General features: G+C 46.3%; 1 protein-coding gene and 1 pseudogene across 3 annotated transcripts in view; one reads left to right on the top strand and one right to left on the bottom strand.

The window, feature by feature from the left end:
* SOCS5 (suppressor of cytokine signaling 5) overlaps window positions 1-23,560 on the top strand; it is a 114,247-nt gene that overhangs the window by 77,505 nt on the left and 13,182 nt on the right. The gene's annotated exons all lie outside the window — the stretch shown is intronic.
* Window positions 18,214-19,285, bottom strand: LOC118554284 (guanine nucleotide-binding protein G(I)/G(S)/G(O) subunit gamma-10 pseudogene; annotated as a pseudogene).

Genomic DNA, 23,560 nt, shown 5'->3' with positions numbered 1-23,560 from the left:
CTGAGGCTTGGGGAAGTGAAGCAGCTAGTCTGAGGTCACAGAGCTAGAAATTGGTGAAGCTGAAACTTAAACTCAAGAATTTGCACTTCTGGTATTGCCTGAGAAAGACCCTACCAGACCACCCCCCGCCCCTGCAGATGGTAACTGAAAACTCTGAACAGAACACAAACGACTCCAAACTAAAGTAAAAGACAACTATCTGAAGGCACTGGTGAGTGATCAGAAGCAGGCAGATCGTGGTGAGGAGGCCATGGCTGTGGGAGGGGAGTTGTGTGGAAAGAGGGTCCATTTCCACAGCTTCCTGGCCCTCGACTGGCATGGGGCGCTGGGGGTGCTGGGGTCCCTCAGCATGGCATATGGGGTGCTGGTAGACGAAATGCTGTCCTTCCAGGATGTGGAAGCCTGAGTGCAGGGGAAGCACACATGCTGGGGGAGGATCCCCAGATTCTGCCTCCCTCCCTCTCTACCGAGCCCTGCATCACACATGTGTGGAGCAAAGCCAAGCAGCCCTGCAGAGGACAGAGGAGCTCGACTGGTCTCAGAAGTGCTGGCCAGGAAAGAGTCGGTTGCAGCTGGAGTCCAACAAAGATACGTGTCCGCTTTAAAAGAGAAAAAGAAGAAAGGAAGGAAAACATTTTTTTAAAGAAAAAAGACTCATCAGGATAAAATAACATAATCCAGAATCCAGAGTCTCTATACTTTACCCTTGATAATGTCCAGGAATCTAAAAGTACCCAATGTACCAAGAACCGAGAATATGGAACACATTCTCAAGAGAAAAGAATATTAATAGCAAAAAACCAAAAAACAAAAAACCCTGAGCTGAACTGGATGTGGAAATAGGAGACAAGAACTTTAAAGCAGTTATCATTGTAACTATCCTCAAAGAAGTGAAAGAAAATATGCTCACAATGAATCAAGACAGGAAATTTCAGCAGGTAAATAGAAACAAAAATAGATACTCCTCGATCTACTGGATAGAAAAATCTACTGGATAAATTTAACAGCAGAATGGAGACAGAGGGAAAAGTAAGAGAACCTGAAGATAGATCAATAGAAATTATCCAATAGGAAACAGAGTTTTGTTTTTTTTTTAAAGATTGACAACATAAATGGAGCCTCAGAGATCTCTCAGATAATATCAGCCTAAAATACGTGTCGTTGAAATTCCAAAAGGAAAGGAGAGAGAAAATAGGACAGAAAAAAAATACTTGAAGAACTAATGACTGGAAATTTCCCAAATTTGATGAAAGCATAAATTTATAGCTTCAAAGTATTCAGAGAACATCAAGCAGGCTGTGCTAAAGCATATTAGGGTCAAACTATCAGAAGCCAAACATAAAGGACAAACCTTGCAGAGGTAGCAAGAAAAGAACAACATTTTACGTACAGGGAACAACACTTCAATAAGGAACTGACTTCTCATTAGAAACTATGAAGGCCAGGAGAGAGGAGAACAAGAGTTCCGAAGAGCTAAAAGGAAATCTATCAGCCCAAACATTTATAGTGGGCCAAAATATCCCTCATGAATGTAGGCAACATAAGGACATTTTCGATGAAAGAAAACTAAGAGATTTTGACACCAGCACAAAGAAATGCTAAAGGCAGTTGTTTTTTTTGTTTTTTTTGTTTTGTTTTTTTGTGTTTTTTTTTTTTTTCCCAGACAGAAGGAAATGATATCAGAATGAAACTCAAATCACCAGAAAGGAATGAAGCAGAAAGAGTAGCTAGGCGGCCTGAGAGCCCGCTTCCTCTGGGGGCCCAAATTGGCCTCAGAAGTCAGAGACAAGACTGCTAGCTTCCCAAACGGCCAACGTCTATCTGTTAAAACTAAATGCCGCTTACAATAGAATTTTAAAAAGCATCAGGTACCTAGAAATAAATCTAACCAAAACTGCTCAAGGAAAACTGAAACCACTGCTAGGGAGAAGAAAAGGAAGGAGTGGACCAGGCCGTTGGAGCGAGTTTGGAGGACCCCCCTGGCAGGGCCTGCGTGGGCTCTGTGCCCCAGGGTCGGGTCCAGGACAGGGTAGAAAACGTTGGCCCCTCTTGCCACTCTCCAGCTCTTGAGTTTATGTTACCCGTCCAGCCACCTAGAGACCGTCCAACTGCTCTCTTGCTAAGTTCATACTCTAAATTTCTAGGCGGTTAGCCCACCCTGAAACAATTAACCATAACCATAACCACAACCGTGACTTATTGCACAGAGTAGCTACCAGGGCTGATTGCTGTTACCAAATGAGTTGGTGGGAGGCAGTTTCCACAAAGTGAGGGGGAAGGCATCTCATTTGGTGTCTAGTACAGCAAAAGGAGAAAGGAGATCCTGCTAGACTTTTTTGCAGGCAAACACTGTGGGTAATAAAATATGGCCTCCAGGTTAAATATCTTTCCAGTAGGTGCTACCATTACATTTTTTCAGTGCCTGGCTATTTGCACAGCTCTTCCGTTTTGCACTGATCTAATAGTCTGGTGCAGTGAGCAAGGCAAGGGGGGGTCGTATTCCCATTTCTGAGATGCTGGCTCATGTGCCCGAGGTGACCCAACTGTAGGAGGCAGCACCCTACCAGAGTGGGTGGGGAGCTCCCCCAGAGGCTGGCATGTGGCTTCACTCAGCATTCCTACGGCCTGCTGGAATCGGGGAGGTCTGCCGGACCCCGTGCGTGTGGCCCCTCAGCTGGGGCCAGTCTCAACTATTTCAACAGTGGACAGTGCTGTCCCCACGGGGTGCAGCGATCAAGCACCTAGATGCAGCCATCTGAGGCCCGAGGCAGTCCTGCCCACCCTGATTCCACGGCCCCCCACTACAGCTGGCCAGATTTCTACTGTCAAGCTCTCTTTACCAAGCTTATTTCCAAGTCCAAGTTCTTGCAAGTGGTTCTGGGGATGGCGACATTTGGATAGAACACTGGAACTTGCCTGGTGTCTTAGCAAGGACAACCACAGTGTCTGGCCTTGCTGAGACAGGACAACCTGGTGACGTGGGGCAGAGTTCAGGATCGAGTGCGACAGGTCCCAAGGCAATTTGAACATCTTAAAGCTCGGACCAAGTGGCCAACTCTGTAGGTTTTGTGTTTTTCTAGCCTGCTACAGCTTCCAAATATGTGATTTAGGATGTTGAAAATACTTGTTATTCCTGTGTTAATATGATGAAAGCAGGAATAAGAAAGTGTGGTCACTTGGGGGCTGTGTTGAGCAGGGCTGGGCTTCCTGCTCTCCCGACCCCGGGTTTGGTGGGCTGCCCTGGGGCCATGTCAGCTTCGGCTCTGGCAGAATTCTGTGACCTTTCCAGCAGTTCTGATGCCCTCCTCAGAGCCTGTAGCCTGTTGCTTCCCAGGGGTGGTCCCAGGCCAGGGAGCAGCTCCAAGCCATCCTGGCAGGGCTGTCTGTGGTGCTGGAAGCAGGGGCCCTGCCCCAACTCCGCTGACTCCAGATCCCTCTGGGCCTGGCCCTGCTGCTCAGCCCCCAGGGGAGCAGGGCCTGCCCTATGGATGGGAGAACTCAGAGTCCCAGAGGTGGCCTGGGCCCTCCTCATTGGGGGTGGGGAGGTTGATCAATGCTCTTTCTACTCGAACACCTGCCAGTTTGTCATGTCCAACACCTGCAGGGAATTGCAACCTGTCTTGACCAGCATTTCACTCTAAACTTCTGTCCCCTCCCCCCAGGAAGGTGAGGATTTAACCAAGCAAATTATAAGACTCCTCTGCTGGAATCAGACATAAAGGAGGATCTTGAATAAGAGAGTCAGTTATGGATGCTATGCTGTTATGCCCAGTTCTCCAAGAGGGCAAGGAGGACAATGGGAACTGATGTTCTTTTAGCTCCTGTTCAGGCCTTCAAGGTCTGAGTCTGGCTATTGCCACATGGAAACTTTCTTCTGTGAATTCTATAATATAAGGCCAATCTTGCTCACTATCCGATAGCCCACTCCCATGAGAATCTGCCCCTCCTCCCATTGCAGGTACAACTACCTACCAGCATGGGCTTCTGACCTGAGGTTACCTCTCCTGAGCTGTGGCCTGATAAAAAAGATGATCCGGGCCATTCTAAGATTTCAGGATGTAAGTATGGGAAACTGAGAGGCTACTGACATTTGGAAATGGGAACCAAAGCAGAAGGTTGTGGTGCAGAAAGGGGAGAGAAGCACGTGCTTACCATGATGGTCACATGTGGGCTGAGGGCCTGAAAGAGCCAGGGGAACAGACACTCAGGCAACAACAACAGCTAGAGGCCCTAGTTCCTGGAAAAAATGGGGAGTATGGCCTTAGCTTGGGATAGATTGCCCGTCTCAGGTCCCAGCTCCCACAAGAGCCAGTTGAGTCAAGGCTCCCGTTCTAAATTTTTTTTTTTTTTTTAAGATTTTATTTATTTGCGAGAGAGAGAATGAGAGACAGAGAGCATGAGAGGGAGGAGGGTCAGAGGGAGAAGCAGACCCCCTGCTGAGCAGGGAGCCCGATGTGGGACTCGATCCCGGGACTCCAGGATCATGACCTGAGCCGAAGGCAGTCGCTTAACCAACTGAGCCACCCAGGCGCCCCAAGGCTCCCGTTCTAGTGGTCACCATCCCTTCTGCATAGATCCTTGCACTAAACCCCCTTTCCTGAGCCACCTCGAGGGGAGGGAGTCTATTTCTGAAACCTATCTGCTAATCAAGAGAAAGTTTAGATCATTTACATTTAATGTAAGTATTGATAGTCAGGTTTATATCTGCCATCTTGCTACTTATTTTCTACTTGTCCCATCTGTTCTTTGTTCCCTTTTTATTCTTTTTATCTTCTTTTGCATTAATTGTGCAATTTTTAGTATTCCACTTTATCTCCATTATTGACTTGCTAACTGTATCACTTTGTTTTATTTTTTTAGTAGTTTCTCTAGGGCTTAAAATAAATATATCACAACCTACCTTCAAATAATATTATACTACTTCACGTATAATATCAGAACCTCCCAACCTCGCATACTTGCATTTTCCCTCTGTTCTTTGTACTATTGTTGTCATACATTTTACTGCTGCATGTGTTATTAACACCAGAGTACATTCTTTTGCTTTAAATCATTATTTTTTTTGCAAAAAATTTTAAATGAGGGGAAAAAATGATCTTTTATTTTTATCCACATATTTACCATTTCCTGGTCTCTCCAGTCCTTTGTGTTGATCCAAGTTTCCATTTGGCACCATTTTCCTACTGCCTGAAGAACTGTAATATTTTTTAAGTTCAGGCCTACTGGCAACAAATGCCCTCATCTTTTCATCTGTCTGAAAAAATCATCATTTCACCTTCATTTTTGAATTATATTTTTGCTAGATTTAAAATTCTGGGTTGACATTTTTTTTTTTCTTTCAACACTTTAAGATGCATTCCACTGTCTTCTGGAGTGCATAGTTTCTAATAAGTCTGTGATTAATTTTCTCTGTTCCTTTGTACAAAATGTGTCTTTTTTCTCTGGGTGCTTTAAAGATGTTCTCTTTGTCACTGTTTTTCAGAAACTCAATCATATTGTATAACACATTTGGATTTGTACATTTATAATTCTCATCAAATTTGGAGGGAAAATATGGCCATAATTTCTTCAAACATTTTTTTTTTCTGTTTCCTCCTCTCTTCTATCTTTCTGGAATTCCAATTTCATGGACACAAACCTGTTTGATATTATTGCACAGGTCACTGAGGCTATGCTGTACACTTAAAATGTATGCATTTTCTTACACATAAATTAAAACTAAATATAACTGACTTAAATAAATGAGCTAATACATATAAGCCCCCCAGCACAGTTCGTGGCACACAATCACTGCCTAATACATCTAATTTCTCATCTCCCCAGTCCTACTGCTTTAATCCCCTTCTGTGCTGATGCCTTTTTACACACTCTCAGCCTCTTATACTTTTCACACCCTTCTCCCTCTCCCAAATTCCTCCTGTCCTTCAAGATGCGGCTTAAATCCCTCCACCCAGAATGCTTCCTACATTACTCTAGGTCACAGTTCGGAACTCTTAAAGCACTCGCTTTAAGTGCTTCCCCCAAAAGCAGGGTGAAGCGTGGTTGTGTATTGAAATGTGCCATTCACAACTTATAGATGCACCTGTGTCTTGCCTCACTGTTGGTTTTGAATTCCTCAGGGCTGACTTCTACTTTTTAACCCCTGTGTCCTTATCACTGCCTGCCCCAACACTGCCAGGCGCTATTTCCCATTGTCTGTTACCTGGGATGGAGCCTCCCCAGCTTGCTGGAGCCCTGCAGGTCTCCCACCCCTCGCCAGTGCACTCCTGGGGGCAAGAGACTGGTCTAGAGAGATGATGTGGTGGTCTGAAGAAAATGGACTTTGGAGTCCAGTCATCCTGCTGTGAATCTCAGCCCTGCCTGCTGCCTACCTGTGTGACTCTGGCCAAGTTACTGAGCCAGACTGACCTGCATTTTCCTTATCAGTTTCATGGTTGTGTGCGTTGGATTGAGATGAGAGAGAACTGTGTCAGGCACCTGGCTATTATCTGCTATCACGGAGAGCTGAGTGGACGAATGCAGGACCAGGCCCCCTGCCTGGCCAGGGGTATGTACATGAAGCTGGTACTCATTTGGAGAGCACTCAGACCTGTGCATTTTTTGCCAGTCATGAACTCATTTCCCCAGAGACGAGACGAGAGAAACAGGCCACATCTAAGGGCTCTGCATACCTCACAAAAGTTTGCTGTGTTTCTTCAGCCCCATCCACACATCTGGTTGTACTTACTGATCTAAAAATGTATCCATCTTGCTTGCCATGTTCACATTTCAGAACATGGTGTGGCCCCAGGGGGGAAAAAACTCATAAATACCATGCATTAAAAAAAATTAATGCCATGCATTTATGTACTTCCAAAAGATGAAGGTCTAGGACAAGGAGCATAGCCCTCTGCAAGCAGCAGGCACCTGGACAGCTCTGCACACCAGGGGCTGACCCACCAGGGTCCCCAGGCCTTAAGCCTAGAGGTCCTGGGCAAGGGAAAGCCCTCCAAAGCATGGAGGAGGACTTCCCAGGCAAGGAATCCAAGAAATCAAAGGCCTTATGAGTGTCTGGTAAAAGTTCACTTCCAAAGATGGGGGAAATAGCAAGGAGAGGGCAAGAGTCAGGACACCTGGTTCTTCCTTTAGACATCCTAAGTGATCAAGAGCATGCCCCTCAGTGTCTTTGGGCCTCTCTCACTCATCTGTACCAATTAGTTATATCTCCATTGCAGCTGTGATTCTGTGAATGTCTCTGAAATGGGTGAGGCAGAGATATTTGTCTGTATTTGTATTTGTCCATGTTCTCAATGCCTACAACAGTGCCCGGCATGTAGTAGATACTCCACAAATGTTTTCTTTAATACATGAATATTATAAGGTTGAAATCATAAGCCTTTACTTAGATACAAGCTTTGCCCTCGACTACTATGACATCAGGCAAGTGATTTCATCTCTGAGGCTCTAGTTTCCTCATTTGTAGGATAGCTAATGAAGCCTCCATGTGATGCTCAAATGGGATGGTTGTAAAGTCCATAAAAGGTGCCTACACAGAGGGAGTGCTCAATAAACAGTAGCGATCAGTTATTGTAGCATCTACCACAATTCCTCTTGTTTTGAAATGGCTGTAGGAATTTCCCCTCTTCTTTTGTTTCTTTTTCCTGGCCATCCCGCTCCCAGTATAATGGTGCAGAGCCTGGAGTTTCTTCCTCAATGGGCAGTCTCTGAGGATCAGACCAAAAGAACTGGCTTATATTGTAGAAGATCAAATTCAGGTTAGAGCTGATCAAGGGATATTAAACCCTGAGAGAAGTTATGAAAAAGACAAGGAAACTTTCCCCAAGAAATCTGTTGGAATACAATAGATGTTTTCATCAGTGACTGTCTCCTGTGTTGACCCATGAGGAGCAATGTGGGACTATCTGACTTTTCACTTGATGGCCTCTATAGGGCATGAACAACAACAACTCAAGGACATTTTGATAAGGCCAGTGGGCTCAGCCAGAGATGCATGTGATCTGCTCCACAGCAACCCACAGGTCTTTGAGGTTAAAGAGTTGCTAAAATGCATTAGTGCTGCTCAAGAACAAAATGAAAGGATGTAGAGCCCTGCCTACTGCCCAACCAGCCCTGATGCCTGGCTCTGAGTGAAGGAATAGAGAAGCGCCCCACCAAAACTGCTTTCCCATGCAACTCACATGTACTGGGTCTTTCAGGAACCTTCTTATAACCTTTAAAGCCAACCTAGGGACACTCTGGAGCCTCACTAGGGTTCCAGCACAACCTCAATGTGCTGGACCTCAGGTCAGGTGGGGTCACTGTAAGCCAATGACTTTCTGTCCTCCTGCCCATTTCACCATGGGCTCCATTTGCAAGGGGAGAAGAGGAGTCACACTCTTAGCTGGACTGTGTCCTCCAGGGGCTTTCCCATAATGGCTGGAGACTGCCAGCCACCCCCAGGGCCCACATTTACAAAAGGAGCTGGGCTCTTGCTTCTTATTAGGAGAGCTTGGGAGGGGAGAAGGGAGGGGTAAAAGGGCATGATGTGTCATGATTGAGGTTGGGACAGAAAAGAGAAAGAAATTTTCTCTATTTGTGAGTCTTACCTACATTACCAGTTTTGTCTGTGGCAGCTGAAGATAGGAAGTGCTGACCTATGACTGGCAAGTAATGTGAAGAGAGAGGTTAAACTGAGCTGGGCTGAGTTGAGCTGAGCTGAACTGAGTGGAGCTGAGTTGAGTGGAATTGAGCTGAGCTAAGCTGAGCTGAGTTGACCTGAGTTGAGCTGAACTGAGCTGAGTGGAGCTGAGTTGAGTGGAGCTGAGCTGAGTTGAGCTGAATTGAGTGGAGCTGAGCTGAGTTGAGCTGAATTAAGTGGAGCTGAGTTGAGTGGAGCTGAGCTGAATTGAGTGGAGCTGAGTTAAGTGGAGTTGAGGTGAGTTGAGCTGAGTTGAGTTGAGCTGAGTTGAGCTGAGTTGAACTGAGTAGAGCTGAGTTGAGTAGAGTTGAACTGAGCTGAGCTGAGCTAAGTAGAATTAGAAGATAGATACTACCCTCTTAGAATCCACTGGAACAAGGCATCTATTCTGTGCAGAGATTGAGTTAGTTTTCCTTAAAACTGCTTCTGGCAACTGAAGCAGAGAAATGCTCGTGGAAAGGACATCCAGGAAAACCATCTCAAGATTCTCTTCTGGTTCCCAGAAGCAACACTCCCACAGGTGTCCCCATGAAGCTCCTCGTTCCAGCCAGTCCCTGGGCTGCCCTTATTTCCACTGTGCCTTTCTGTCCCTGCTCTTCATTCCACTCTTCCTCTCCACTCTCACTCCTCACCTCTCATGGGAATGACCTCCTAGAGCCTTCTCCAAGGGCCTTTCTGGAATAACCTGGTGTTATCCAGAGCTTCTGTACCTATCTGATTGTGTATCACCTTATACTGACTCCCATCCTCAATTTGTTGTGTCACTCTGGGTCCTTTCCTCTGAACAATTGTAAATGCTATGAAGGAGAGACTTGTAATTCCTTGGTGTCTCCCAGAGTACAGAGCCCAGTATACAATAGGTGCTCAATAAATGCTTCTTGCATGAATGCTTGAGAGGCTGTATTAGCTCATATCTTAAGATGTACTTTTTAAAAAGTTTGTATCATAACTGGGCTGCACTGTGTACATTCAACCAGTATTTCAATGTTTATCATGAGAAATTTTCGGTTTCTCTGGCTCCAGGCTTTGGGTGCTCTGAGGCTGCTGAAGAGCTCTGGACTAGGGGTAAGGACATCAGGCCTGGGTCCCAGCCCTGCCACCAATTTGTGTGTGATCTAGAGTTAGTCAGATAACCTTTCTCCACTTCCCTACCTGTGCTGTGGGTCATCACCTGCTCTTATAGAGTGTTGTGAGCAGAGAATGGGACAGTTTTGAAAGAGCTTTGGTAAATGCTGAATAAATGAAGGAGGTTATTATTCTAAGGGCCTCATGAGGTATTCATTCAACAGACCTTTATTGATAATCTCCTCCGCATCAGGTATTAGGAATGGGCAAGTGTTACAGTGAAGCACCAAGAACATAGGGGGAGGAGGGAGAAAGGCATCTGGGGGCGGGCGGGTGGTGGAAGGGAGTGGCATTTGAAGAGACCTTGAAGAAACGATCAGATGTCTCCCGGGGAAAAGCCCATGGGTAGTAGCGTCCTCCTGGCAGTGCGCAGAAGGCTGAAGGTTTGGACAGGAGCATTGAATGGTGCTCTGTGGCCACAGCAAAAGCGAAGCAGGGTGATGAGGCTGTAGGGGAGGGATTGGAGACTCAAGAAGAGGGTAGGGCCCTCCAGCTGGTGGCTGCGGTGGGGCGGGGTGGAGCAGGGCAGGATACAAGCCCGTGTTGGGGAGAAGAGGTTTCAGATCTCCTCTGGGCCTCTGGCTAGGTGCAGGCACAGCAGTGCCTGGACCCACAGGGTAAGCAGGGAGGCCAGGCCCCCCAAGGTGCTCTGCGGGAATGACAGAAGCACAGCGTCTGGTCCTTCCCACTCCTGAGGAGCTCCGAAGACAGAGATGGCCGGGAGGAGATCCAACGTCTTGAGGTTAGGGCGTGGGAAGGAGCCCCAGGGCCAGATTATTCTCCTGCCCTTCAAATATGTCAGGCTCTTTGTACCTCAGTGACTCTGGGCCCACTCTCCCTCTGTGAGCAGGACTGTTCCTGCCTCCCATCCTCTGGGTCCCAGCTCCCATATCACTCCCCCAGGGGCTCTCCTTGCCCAGAGGTCCTTCTCACTCTTCTTTCTCTATTTGGTCCCATTTGTTTCTTTTACAGCACTGACCCCAGTTGTCCTTACTGGGTTTTCTGGTCTGTCTCTCCCCCACTGAAGTGTCAGTTCCATGAGAATAGGGACTTCGTCTCTCACCCCAAGATAGCGCTGATGCCTGGCACCCAGTGTCTGGTATGCAGTCGGTGCTGAATAACTGAATCATGGCCTGGCTGTGCCGCATGACTTGAAGAGCATTGAATTTAAACATGCAGTGTCATCCCTGGGTTAAAGTAGTGATCCACAACCCCTATGGTAGGGATCAAGAAACCCAGGGCTCATTGTTAGTCTTAAGGTCGTGTCCCATTAAATTTCACAGTAAGGGACCAGGAGAGTCAGCACAAAGCCCCAAGGCTGTAATTCTGGCTCTGCGTGCCCCTCCCCCAACTCAAGTACAGAGCATCGTGTCCTAAATCCTGAATCTTAAATCCAGCCTGGTCAGAGGACAGGCAGGCTTGCACATGAGGGTCTCCCATGGGGCCACAGCCGGCCACGGAGAATGGAAAGAACAGGCATCAATGGACAAAACCTGCCATCACCTTACTTAGCAATACATGTTTTTTTAAATAACAGATTTAAATAAGTAATGCAAACTGTGAAAATCTGTGGTTAAAAATGAAAGGGGAGGGGTGGGGATAAAGAATCTAACAGATGGTTGCCAGGCCTCCCTCGTTGACAGGTGGGATAGAATCATCTGCATGAGCACATCTCTGAAGGGCTTCTTTTTATTGGCCCGTTTATTGGTCATACCGCAGCGTGAGCCCTGCACGGTCAAACTGCAGTGTCAGCCCAACCCAGAGCAGCCCCGGGAAGGAGGCCCTCCTGCTTGCCTGTGCCTCACCTATGGCCACAGTGTTGCCCCTTACAAAAAGGAGAAGGAAAATTATACATGCTGGTCAAAAGCGTGGACATCGGCCAAAGCCCTTGGGGTAGCCAAGTCGCATCTCTCTCTCTCTTTCTCTCTCTATCTCACACACACGTCACTTTGTGCTGCCCCATGGCCTTCTCCCTCTCTGCTCTGTTCACACCTGCTCTCTGAGTTCAGGACTTGTGGGGCACTGGGGAAATCCTGCCTGGTCCACTAATTGGTTCTTGTGGGAGAGCCTCAGAGGTAGGAACCAGCCAGTGTCCTCCAGCATCCCCGTGGCCTGTCACAGGCCATCCATGTCTGAGGTGCAGTCATCCCCATCTCCCAACATGGCCATGGGTTTGGGGCCAGGCTCCATGGGCAGGGCTGCTCATCATCAGTCTTTTGTCTCTCTGTGGTCCCACTGCGAGTTGTGGCGGAGCTGTGTGAGTGAGGAAGGCTGGCCTCTGGACACTGGTGCTGAGTGACCAGGAGTCCGCAGCGGGTCCACAAAGCCCAATGGGATGGTGGGAGCTCTCCTAGGAAGTGAAGTGTAGTCTCGGGGACGCCTGCCATTCACCGAGCTCTCGGGCCAGGCACTGTGCGAAACTCCTTTTGTGCGGAATCTTACTAAACCATCTCAACCACCCTATGAAGTGTGCCACCACCACATCATCATTGATCTTCATTTAATGTACCAGGAACCGGAGACACGAAAAGGGCGAGGAACTCGCCCAAGGCCACAGGGTCAGCAGCGGTGAGCCAGGGTGCGGTCCCACTCCCCACTTTCTGCTCTAAACCCTTCTGGGCCGGGGCAGTAACACACAGCCCACCCAGACCTCACCGGTCCCACAGTCCCACGGGCACCTGTGCAGAGGCCCCAGATGCGCGTGCAGGCTCAGGCGGGAGGCCACCTCGTGGTGGCATGACTCACTCAAGTCACTGGCCCTCTCCGGCTTCTCATCAGTAATATGGGGTTTGCGCTAGAAGCTACCTCCCAAAGTAATTGGGAAGATGACGTGTGCTAATATGTGTAAAAGGCTTAGAAGGGTGCCTGGCAGTGGATGCATTCAGGAAATGTGAGACTTTGTTCCCATTATTAAGAACATGATGTTCCAACTGGATCATTCCAGGTGTCTGTCTGACCCCCAGTCTCTTCTCTGGGAGATCTGTGTATTGACTTCCAATATCCGCTCTTTTTTTAACTTGTCCCTTCACATCTCATTCTTCCACCTTCTTTTCTCCGCCTCCCAGCTCCATCATGCCACTGAATCTATTTAATTCATTCTAATGCTCGGAGCCCTAGATCCCTGAATGTGACAGATTGGGGGTGGGGGTGGAGGCAGAGAATGGGGGAGCTTGTGTAATGAGACATAAATAAACTTTCACACGCCTCGCTTTTTTTTAATTACAGATTTTATCCTGTCATGGGGCAAATTTTGCCTTGTCTTCTCTTGAATCAGCGGGAAGACATTTTATTCACGTGTCTCTCCCCAGCACGCAGCACAGTAGGTGCTCAATGTGTGGTGGCGCGTTGGGTTCTGTTGGGCCAACATTCATGCCAGGTGCTGCTTGCTCTAAGGCCTCCCGCCCGCTCACTCACTGGATGCGCTGATACCATCTTAAAGTCTCCATGCCGGGAGAGGAAAAGCACTCAGATGTCTAGCTTCTGAAGGAAATGTGTTCAGTTCTCTTGATGGACACAACGTTTTAAGTCCCCAGCTTGATCTCCATGGCTCCTTATTGTTCCCCCTTACTTCCGGCATCCCCGGCCTCTAACATTCAGGAAGGGGGTTTCAGCACAGACTTTCAGCTTGGTGAATGGCAGGGTGCAGGTGACGTGATAGAGCCTAGCACACACCTGAGGGGACTTAGACGTTTGATCTGAGCAGCGTGAAGAAATCCCCGCAAAGCATCTACAAACATCTCCCCCACCACTGGAAAGGCGTTTTTCGGGTTACCTCCCCAAGTAGTCCTCTGTAAAAACTGTAAATCGTGGAGGCTTCACCCATCACGCCATGTCATGGACAGAGAAGCCGGGGTTCAAACCCTCGTCCCAGCATCCGTTGAGTGAGTTCCTTACTTTCTGTGCCACGGCTTCCTCATTGACAGAGCAGGGCTGTGAGGAGATCAGCCGGTTCAATGGAGCCTTCCTCACTCTCATGGGCCGCGGAGCACAGGCCACTGAGGAAAGGAGAATTTTGAGAGAGAGAGAAGAGGAAAAAGAAAGGGAGGAAGGTTGCTTTGGGATTATGTCAGGGCCTGAGTGGGACAGGGTGATGGGTGGAGGCTGGGAAGGGAGAGAGCCATTTACTGGCACCGTCAATAAACAAGGATTGAGGATATAAAGCAAGGCATTGTGCTAAGTGCTGAGGAAGTAAAAAGGAATTTTTATTTGTAAGTTATACCCCCTCTACTTCCAAAGAGAATTTGAAGGTGACTCACAATGAAAACCACATATGCAGCAAGATCACTAAAATAGAACATCAAGTCCAGGGAAATGAAGAAAAGAAATCAGTGTTACCACCATGCGCCAAGGTCTTGCGTGCATTCCATCATGTAATCCAGCAACCCCATTTTACAGATAAGAAAGACAAGAACAAAGAGGCATGCCCAGGGCAAGTGCAGGTGTGACAGGCATGGCACCCAGAGTTCATGATACTTTTAGGAGCCCATGAAAATGTTTTAGAATCAGAAGAAGAAGAAGAAAAAGAAAGCTTGGCTCGAAGAAAATGTTTTAATATGTAATATCAATGTATTCTTTATACCAGCATCAGTTTTTACTTTTTTAATGGAGGAAGGGGCCCACAAATGTAAAAGTGCCGAGGACCCCGAAAAGTTATGCAGCCCTGGGCCACAAACTCCAGACTGCCTGACTCCAAACTTGTGCTCTTGCCAAGCCTAATTGAGAATATTTGCCGTCTTTGAGCATAACGTGCAACTCAGCTCTAAAACCAAAAAGAGACCACGAGGAGATAAATAATTCTCAGTTTCATAAAAAAAGATGTGTAGTGAGACACGTGCTCACTTTACAATGTGATCGTAAGGGGGAACATGTAGTTTTCTTATTTTCTTTAGAACTAATCCACACTTTCTTATCAGTTCCACTAGGGATCTGGTCCAGGGCTGGGGGTAGGGAGGTAGAAACTAAATTTTGTCTAAATTGGTAAACTTCCAATCTGACTCAGTAACTAAACTGATCTTTTTTAAGTAACTTGGATGACTCGGGTGAATCTCAACCTTTGGGAGATGGCTTTCTCTGCTTCCTGAACCCAGTGTGGCCAATGGTTCTGACCAGATCCTCGTGGCAGCGGGAGAGGGTCCTTGAGTCCCTGTGGCTCCTCACTGCTCTCCTCCACAAGAGGCTGGACTAGCCTGCTCCCTGCACTGATGACTACCACAGTGGGATGGACCCCATCTGGCTCTCTGGGGTGCTATGCCGGGATGCAACACTGGAACCCATGGTCCAGGGCCCGAGTGGCCAGGCCTGTCCCCTGCCACTCTGCTGGCTCTCTCTCGGCACCTGGTGCTGTCTCAGGCTTCCCTACCTGTACTTCCTGCTGTACTTCCATGCCATCACGGGACTGCTTCTTCTGGACTTGTGGTCTCCCCCACATGCATGGATCAGGGCACCCCTGGCCCTGACACTAACTGTCTCCTTCATACTTTTCTGGATGCTTCAGAAACTCCCCGAGTGCCAGGTTGTGTGTGGGGAAGGTGGTGGGGGCAAGAATGGTAGCGGCAGAGAAAAACCTTGGTGCCTGATCTACCTGTCCTCTCTCTAGCCTCTTGTCCTTCTCACAGTCTATCAGAATAGAAGGAGCAGGTGTTCCTGCTTCATTTTCTCAGAACTAGTCAGGCAGACCCAACTCTTAAATGAGAGTTAAAGGAATTTAGAAAAACCTTTCTCTTAACGATGACTACATTCCATCCAAGAATCTTGCTATAGATGCAGACAAAAATCTCATCTGAATGAGTTGAGCTGGTATTTTATATGCCTCCCTCTCACCTTGTGCCCCAAACATTGCTTCAGTGGACAAGAAACCCCAGAACAACAAGATTTCCAGGATATGAAAACTCATCTAAAAGTGTTAACCCCATTGCAGAAACCTAACAGTTCAAGAGGAGAAACCAACTATGCTAATATTAAATTTCAAAAGAAATGCACAGTTGACCCTTGAACAACAGGGGTTGAACTGCATGGGTCCACTTATATGTGGACTTTTTATAATATGGTACTGTAAATGTATTTTCTCTTATGATTTTATTTTATTTTATTTACTTATTTGAGAGAGAGAGTGAGCAGGAGTGAGGGGAGAGGCAGAGGGAGAAGCAGACTCCCCACTGAGCAGGGACCCTGGGATCATGACCCGAGCCAAAGGCAGGCACCTAACTGACTGAGCCACCCAGGTACCCCATCTTATGATTTTCTTAATAACATTTTCTTTTCTCTAGCTTACTTTATTGTAAAAATGCAGTGCATATTACATGTAACATACAAAATATGTGTTAATTGACTGTTTATGTTACCAGTAAGGCTAACAGTCAATAGTAGGCTATTGGTAGTTAAGTTTTGGGTCGTCAAAAGTTGTTTTTGAATTTTTGACTGCATGGGGGATTGGCACCCCTAACCCCCACATTGTTTAAAGGTCTACTATATTCTGTGCCTCCTTCCTGTACAAGGAAGATAGAACAACATACTGAACATGAGCCTCAATGCTTATTTTGCAAACCTTCTTCCAATAGCTATTTGTTTTATCACCTTTGTAAAAGTAGAATATGAGGCATTTCTGGTGAAAGAGGGCTAATCAGGTGAGTCCAGTAGTGTTGTACCTGGTGTTCTCACCACTGGATGCAGCTTAGACATCCCAGAGAAGACAGCACAGCACAGCATGACTGGTCTTTCAGGCGGGGTTTAGACTGGGGAGCAAAGTCACTATCCTCCTCTCCCTCCTTGAAGGAGAACAGGTTGAGTTTTAAAAAAGGAAGAACGCACAGCCAACCTCTCATCTGTAACAGCTTTTTTTTTTTTTTTTAATATTAATCATGATTCAAAATGTGCCAGAAATGGTTTGAGAGTTTGGGGAGGAACTGACTTTTGGGAGGAAATGATTTCAATAAGTATGACATGTTGAAGAATAAGAGATCAAACTCTAGGATCTTCTAGATTCAGGCTGGACATATACAACTGTTAAAGGTCTGGATACAAATCATGACTCTTACTCTGGAGCAGGAGAAAGACTCCAGAAGGCTGAGTAGTTGCCTTATCCAGAAAGAACGTGATCATGAGGAAAATCAAGATCTTTGGGTTGGAAGGCACTCAAGAGATCATCTTGGGGCACCTGGGTGGCTCAGTTGGTTAAGCATCTGCCTTCAGCTCAGATCATGATCCCAGAGTCCTGGGATCGAGCCCCATATTGGGCTCCCTGCTCAGCGGGAAGCCTGCTTCTCCCTCTCCCACTCCCCCTGCTTGTGTTCCTCCTCTCTCTCTCTCCATCAAACAAATAAGTAAAATCTTAAAAAAAAAAAAAAAAACTGAACATTTTAAAGAGATCATCTTGTCCAAGCACTGCCTCCACTGAGATGGAGAACAAGACAAGGATGGTCACTGTCACCACTTCTATCAACATTGTACTGGAAGTCCTACCCATTTCAATAAAGGAAAAAAAAAAAACAATGTAAGAGCTAAGATTGAAAAAAAGACAAAACTTAAATTTGTACTAATAACATCATAATGAATGTTTTATTGTCAAATTATTATCATAATTATGTGGATCATGATCCAAGGGTCTACTAATATTATTAGACTAGTAAGAGAGTTTTGCAAGATGGCTGGGTATAAAACTAACATACCTAAAATGAGTTTTTTTCAATATATGGACAATAAGCAAGAGAAAATGAAATTTTAAAAAGTGATCATTTACATTCACAACAAAAATGAGATATTTATGAATGAGTCTAACAAAATGTTACTTTTTTTTTTTTAGAAAATGATGAATTAAGCAGAAATTTTATTTCCAAACTCATCAAAGATTATTACAAACACAAATAAAGTATCCTTTTAAAAGTGTCCCAAATTAAATCAAAGGCACATCATCAAAGTAAAATACTTGTGACATTAAGAATTCATTTAGGTTGTAGTATTTTCCATTATTTTGTTTTTAATCATTTGCAGTGTTCTGAAGACCAAATTTAAACATCTTTTTTAAAGACATGAAATAATGTAGTTTGTTTTTTGTTTTTTTAAGTACAACCACATCTATAAAGTAGAGGAACTTAAGACAAAAACCAAATCATCTTCATACACAGGATGGGGCAATCTAATACACAACACAACAGGAATCTTTCCAAACAAGTTTGCTAAGAAACAGCTCCCATGCTTAGTGTTACAAATAAAACAATCTTCTCATTTAGAAAAATCAGAACATCATTTGATTAATAAAGCCTATTCTTCCCCCAATTTTATACTTGCTTGTTTTCATTTAGAAACTGTTAAATTCACAAGAAAAGAACAAGTTTTGTTATGGGATAAAAATCTTAGGAACAACAAATTAATGAAATACTCAATTTTTTAAAATAAAGATTTATTTATTTATTTGAGAGAGAGAGAGAGCACAAGTGGGGGTAGGAGCAGAGGGAGAGGGATAAGCAGACTCCCTGCTGAGCAGAGAGCCTGACTTAGAACCGGATCCCAGGACAATGAGATCATGACCTGAGCCAAAATCAAGTCAGACACTTAACGGACTGCACCACCCAGGTGCCCTGAAATACTCAAGTTTTTAACAAACAAAAATGTTTCTCTTCCCAAAATGCAAGTGTCCAGTTAATAAAACAGACATAATATTCCAAGTCTAGAAACACTAGTAATTTGCTTATGAAAGAGGTGTATGTATTTGGTGGCAACATTTTTGTTGGTCTTAAATATAAAAGCACTTTACCAAAAGAATCAGGCCATTATTATTTAAAGTCTCCTCCTTCACCCAGTTTCCTTATCTGAATAGGAAACTCATCAATTTCTGTAGAATTTTGGCTATAGGACCAGGCCACAGGGAAGGTCTGAAATATCTAAGTCATTTGGCTGGAGAAGTGTTTTCTTGAGACTTGGAGGCAGTCATTCATCACTTTAAGCTTAAAAGCATTCCTCAGCAAACTTCTTCCCAGCCTTTAGGATAAAGCACAGGATCTGGGCCCCTGGAAGGTGTTGCTTCCAGCCAGAACACCTACCGGCAGGCATTCTGCATACAGTACTGTTGAAGCTCTGCAGCTTCCTGCAAGACCTTGAATCTCTCCATTCCGGCCTCCAGTTGGAGCAGCTCCATCAGGCGCTGCAGGGCATTCACGTTGGCCCCAGAAGACTTGGCTGCAGCATGGGGCTCCAAGGGCCTGTTTGCTAGACTTCTATAAAAAATTATTAAACTTTATTGAGAGACATTAAAGGATGCTCTAAGAAACGCAGAGGTATACTATATTCATGAAGGGATGAGTCACATTGTAAAGATGTCCTTTTCCACAAATTTATATGTGGATTCAGTGCATTCCAATCAAAATCCCAACACATTATTGCATGTAGGATTTGTTAAGCTTATTGTAAAATTCATATGAGAGTGCAATAAGAAGAAAAACAAAGTGACAGAACTGTCCTACCAGGGATTATGACTTACCGTAAAGTCATAGTAATTCAGACAATGTGTCATGATCACAGGCATAGAGAAATAGATCAGTGAAACAGAATAGAGAGCCCATGAACAGATCCACGTGTACAGGGATACTTGATATATAATAGAAGTTGGATTACAGAGCAGTGGGGAAAAAGAAACAGACTTTAAAAAAATGATGCTGGAAAAAAAAAGTGGTGGGGGGCGCCTGGGTGGCTCAGTTGGTTAAGCGTCGGCCTCCAGCTCAGGTCATGATCCCAGGGTCCTGGGATCGAGCCCTGCATTGGGCTCCTTGCTCAGCAGGGAGCCTGCTTCTCCCTCTCCCTCTGCCTGCTGCTCCCCCTGCTTGTGCTCTCTCTTTGTCAAATAAATAAATAAAATCTTAGAAAATAAATAAAATAAAATGAAAAGTTTAAGAATGAGTCATTTAAAAAAAAACCAATGAATTTTAAAAAAAAGAGTGGTGGGGAAATGTGTTAAAAGGAGGAGTAAGACCCTTGTGGGGTCTTTACTGATCACTCCAACATGCACGGACATTGCACTTGGAGAGGCAAATGAAATGAAAGGATTTATTATGATTGCATCCTAGAAGAGGGCAGCACGGCGGGCTACACAAAGTCAATTATATCTCAATTAAAAAAAAAAGAATGCATACAGTAAGTACTTACTTCCCAAGCCTAAAGATCAACTATACAACTAGCTTAAACTGTATGAAATTGCTATCACCCAACCACTTTGTCTCCTACATTTAACCCTAATATTTTCAGGGTGCATACACAGAGGGTAAAACCATAAAGGAAAGAAGGTAACGATGACCAGAAAAGTCAGGATCATGTCACCTCTGTGGAAAAGGGAGGGAGATTTGATCGGGAGAGGTGTGGAGTGGGGGAGCACTTCACAGGTACTGGAGATGTTCTAGTCTATTTCTTGATCTCATGGGTGGTTACGTAGATATTTGCTTTACAGGTACTCTTTAAACTCTTAATAAGTTTTATGCATTTAAAAAAGAATATTTTCTTTTGAAAAGTAGAGGCCAGTTCTGAATCAGTGCGCTCTAGCCAAACAAGTCATCTCTCTCCGGGTGGGGGCCAGAGAGCAGGACACCTCCTGCCGGAAGCCGGGGGCCCACATTACAGATGACCTGTAACAGTCGCCTGGCACAGCTGATTTGTCTTGTTTTGTTTTTCCTAGCTAACAATTGCCAACATTCTTATTATTCCATTAATAATGATATATTCTAATAAATTATTTATGTGTGTTTACCCAACAGGAAGTGTGCCCTTTGAGGGCAAGGCCTGAGTTTTTATGGTTGACCCCATAAGAGCAGAGTGCCCAGCACACTGTAGATACCCAGTTAAAAGTCCTTGAAAGGGCAGACTCTAGATGAATGGACGGATGGATAGGTAGATGGACAGATAGAGCTCTTAATACTTGCAGGTCTTTGAGGGGATTTTATTTTCAGAACGAGTGGAGAGATTTTTAAAGCCAAACATGGGGAATAGAGTGGGTTTATACGTGTAAATGTGCTAGTATGGTAAAAACAGACGGAAGTGTATTTAGTGATTTAGTGAGTGGGACAGTGCGTGCTGTATTTTGAATCCTCATTTATGTGCCCATCTAATTATGCTGCTAGGACTTGCCAGCCACACAGGGCCTTCTACTTCCTTGCAGGGCTCGGGGGCAATTACTCACTTTGTGTTTGGGGTAAATAGGACTCCCAGAGAGGTGCAATGAGGAAGCTCAGAACTGGCCTTTGCTGGTGAGGCCATGAAGGGATGGGCACAGTGGGGCCCCAGGAGGGGGATGGTGGGAAAGTTGCCCCGGAAAGGGGCTGGTTCCTCCACATGCCTGCCCCGCACCCTCAGTCTTAGAGGGTGAGCACTCAGATGACACGGTTTGGGGAACATTTTCCTTTCTCATTCTCTTTCCTTCCTTTTTCCTTCCTTCTTGCCTGCTTTCCTCCCCCCTTCCCTTCTCTCTTTTCTCTCTTCCTCTTTCCCTTCTTTGCTTCTCTGTTGTCCCCTCCCCCTCTCTCTGGCTCTTCCTCTCCCTCCCAACCCCTTCACTGGGCAATCTTTCTAGTCCTCTGTTTCTATCTCCCTCTGTCAGTCAGATGGATCCAGTGGCGAAGAAACCCAAACACGTTAGCTATTCTCCTCTCTCCTCCCCAAGAGACCAGCTCAGACTACAGTTCTTAGGAGGCTGAATTCCCTCGGGGCCCTTTGCCCTGTGTACTCTCCGCCCCACTCCCCTGCAGGCCACGGACCCCTCTGGGTGGCCTGGAACCTGCTCCACCAGGCAATCACAAAGCCCCCTGGGGCTGGCCCAGGACCCCTTCCCGAAACCAGAGCAGGGGCCATCTCTTACTTCTAAATGTATCCACCCTTAGCTCCAAGAGTGAACGCCCCCCCTTTCTGGACCCCATAATAGAAACGAACGCAGATTTTGGCTGCCCTTCTTTTCACCCCAAAGAAGGGCTGCTTTTGCAATAAGGGCATTAGAAGATTGTCGTCTGCCAGGAATGCACAGACGTTTTTCCTCCAGTGCCTGCTCTGGGCTGATCGGGTCTGATTGACAGGAGAGGTAGACAGGACAGGGCGAGGGGAGGAGGGCAGGAAGGGCGCTGGAGAGATGGAGTCCGGGAGGGTAGAGGGAAGCAGAGGGAGAAGGAAAAGATCAAGTTCCCAGCATTTTAGAACTGGAGGAGGAGATAGAAGACCCTCTAGCAGGCTGCTCCAACACACACACCACCCATTTTTCAGAGGAGGAGACTGAGGCCTCAGAGACAAGAAGCAATTTGCTCCCATCCTGCATTGATCATCGGCAGAGTCCAGACCAGCAGGCAGGTCTCTTGACTCGGATCCCAGCCCAGCACCGCCCCTCGGCCTGACTCAAGGCAGAGAAAATTGACTGTCTTGGCAGCAAAATGAAACCTTTTGATTTATGAGGAATTCTGAGATATCTTCCAGTTGACAGTCTTTGGAGAATTGCACAAGCCCACACTTTTGTGGGGGCAGCATTTAATGAAATGAACACATGAGTTATTCGTTTTTCATTAAGGAAGACATGCAGAGAGTCCATATCTAAGGAGGAAAAATAGGTCCTGGCCTGGGGCCCTACAGTCCCAGGGAGCACCTGTCTCAAGACACAGGGAAAGGCAGGAGGTTGGGGGGCGGGGGGTTAAACACCTTCCAGACACTTCCTGTCATGTTCATTGGCTCGTGTAATTCTCATAGGGACCCAGAGCCTGGTACCGTTGCGCTAGCATTGCAGATGAGAAAACCGAAGCTCAGAGGGAGCAAGGAACAAGCCCAGCGTCACCCAGCTAGTGAGCAACAGAGCCAAAATTAAAATCCCAGGCTGCTTTGGCTCAGCGCCAACAAGCTGTCCTGCAGGAACGGGAAGCAGGCTGCGCAGCCTGGGCTCCAACCGTGCGGACACTCGCTTTGGATGGACGCTCCGAGGACAGAGGAGCCCCGCAGCCCGGCAACGGCAACCCTGGGCTTTGGTGGTCAGCCAGGCCCGGCTGAATGGTGGCCGAGCCTATGAGGTCCAGGGAGCAGTTGGGCCATGACAGTGATGCCCGGCAGGCTTTGGTCTCGCTCCTTTCCAGCGTCCAAGCCTCCGAGTAACCTGTATCAGGAAACCCAGTCAGCCCCCATCTCCGATGCAGCCGTGACAAATGTGGGCCTTGGAACCGGGCGGACCCGAGCTTGACTCCTGAGCTCGCCACTCATTATCCGTCAGGCCCTGAAACAGGGCCTCGATCCCTCTTAAGCCTCCGTTTCCACACTGGGAATAGTTACATACAGCACTTACCTCTCGGCATTGTCATGAAGTTTGAAAATAATACTATTAATAATAATAATGCTATTATAATTACTAATAGCAACTACCTAATAGTAATGACAACTAACATATTGAGAGCATTTTATGTGCCGTGCGTGGTGTAACTAAAAGTGAATCTTCAGCACGACGCTCTGAAGTGTAACGTCATGAGCTCCATTTTACCTAGGAAGAGACAAGCCCAGAGAAGCTGTTTCCTTGCCTGAACCACACAGTTAGCAAAACGACAGCGTCAGAATTTGAACCCAGGTCTGTCTGTACCCCCAGCCCATGAACATGACTATCTTTATAAGCAAAGCAAGTAGCACATGGCAAACATTCAACAAATGGGAGTTCCAGTCCCTTCTTTTTCCCCTAAAAGCCCAGATTCCCACAGTGCCCACCGGTATTTGCTTTAGGGCTTGCCTGCATGGAGTTTTCTGGAAGTCAAGAGAAAGCTAGGGAGG

Source organism: Halichoerus grypus, chromosome 10 (assembly GCF_964656455.1).
Source record: "Halichoerus grypus chromosome 10, mHalGry1.hap1.1, whole genome shotgun sequence".
Taxonomy (NCBI): Eukaryota; Metazoa; Chordata; class Mammalia; order Carnivora; family Phocidae; genus Halichoerus; species Halichoerus grypus.
The sequence above is the reverse complement of the archived record's forward strand: the minus strand, read 5'-3'. Positions and strand labels throughout refer to the sequence as shown.